The sequence below is a fragment of the Chiloscyllium plagiosum genome, chromosome 42, assembly GCF_004010195.1.
Source record: "Chiloscyllium plagiosum isolate BGI_BamShark_2017 chromosome 42, ASM401019v2, whole genome shotgun sequence".
Classification (NCBI taxonomy): domain Eukaryota; kingdom Metazoa; phylum Chordata; class Chondrichthyes; order Orectolobiformes; family Hemiscylliidae; genus Chiloscyllium; species Chiloscyllium plagiosum.
Genome location: NC_057751.1, coordinates 14,387,285 through 14,389,139, shown reverse-complemented (window position 1 = coordinate 14,389,139; position 1,855 = coordinate 14,387,285).

The window sequence follows — 1,855 nt, the reverse complement described above, 5'->3', positions numbered from 1 at the left end:
AGGTGACCAGCGCACTGGGAAAAGCAGCACCCGCAGGTAACAGGGAGATCAGGGCAACTGTTTAATCTCAAAAGCCAGGGGCAGTTGTCAAACACTGTCAGCATGTCATGATTGGTGACTGAAGCAATCTGATGAAATTGGTGGTGATTACTTTCCGATGTTCATTAATCCTCTGGACACATACCATCTCATCTCTCAATGACTCAGCCTTGAGCAGACTCCTGGCTACCCGTGACAACTCTGTATAAAACAGCCTGAAGGGGTGCCTGTAGTGCAGGGGAGATATCAGTACCCCGGAACGTCACAGGCCTAGGACCGAAGTCCTATGTGCTCCAGTTGTGTGTTACACCTTCTCTGACCAGGCAGAGGACAGTGTTCAGAAATTACCCAACAGCAGGTTCTGGTGGTGCAGTTGGAGGGTCCCTACCCCTCAGCCAACAGTATCAGGTTCAAGTCCCACCTGCTTTAAAGGTGTGAAGTAACATCTCTGAACAAGATAATTACAAAATAAACCCAACTGAACCCCTGATTCTAGTTGTAACTCACTCCTGGGGTATCTGTTGTTCTCTGCAGAAACCACCCCGAACACCTCGATTAGATTCCAGTGTGTAACTCACTCCTGGGTATCTGTTATTCTATATATAAACCTTTCTGAACCCCTCGATTAGACTCCAGTTCGTAACTCACTCCTGAATATCTGTTGTTCTCTATATAAACCTCCCCGAACACCTCGATTAGATTCCAGTCTGTAACTCACTCCTGGGTATCTGTTATTCTGTATATAAACCTTCCCGAAGCCCTCGATTAGATTCCAGTCTGTAACTCACTCCTGGGGTATCTGTTGTTCTCTATAGAAACCACCCCGAACACCTCGATTAGATTCCAGTCTGTAACTCACTCCTGGGTATCTGTTATTCTATATATAAACCTTCCCGAAGCCCTCGATTAGAATCCAGTCTGTAACTCACTCCTGGGGTTACTGTTGTTCTCTATAGAAACCACCCCGAACTCCTCGATTAGATTCCAGTCTGTAACTCACTCCTGAGTATCTGTTATTCTGTATATAAACCTTCCCGAACACCTTGATTAGATTCCAGTCTGTAACTCACTCCTGGGTATCTGTTATTCTGTATATAAACCTCCCTGAACCCCTCGATTAGATTCCAGTCTGTAACTCAATCCTGAGTATCTGTTATTCTATATATAAACCTCCCCGAACCCCTCGATTAGATTCCAGTCTGTAACTCATTCCTGAGGATCTGTTATTCTATATATAAACCTCCCCGAACACCTCGATTAGATTCCAGTCTGTAACTCACTCCTGAGTATCTGTTATTCAGTATATAAACCTCCCTGAACCCCTCGATTAGATTCCAGTCTGTAACTGACTCCTGGGTATCTGTTATTCTATATATAAACCTCCCCGAAGCCCTCGATTAGATTCCAATCTGTAACGCACTCCTGAGTATCTGTTATTCTATATATAAACCTTCCCGAACACCTCAATTAGATTCCAGTCTGTAACTCACTCCTGAATATCTGTTATTCAGTATATAAACCTCCCTGAACCCCTCGATTAGATTCCAGTCTGTAACTGAATCCTGGGTATCTGTTATTCTATATATAAACCTCCCTGAACCCCTCGATTAGATTCCAGTCTGTAACTCACTCCTGGGTATCTGTTATTGTATATATAAACCTCCCTGAACCCCTTGATTAGATTCCAGTCTGTAACTCACTCCTGAGTATCTGTTATTCTGTATATAGACCTCCTCGAACACCTCAATTAGATTCCAGTCTGTAACTCACTCCTGAGTATCTGTTATTCTGTATATAAACCTTTCCGAACACCTCG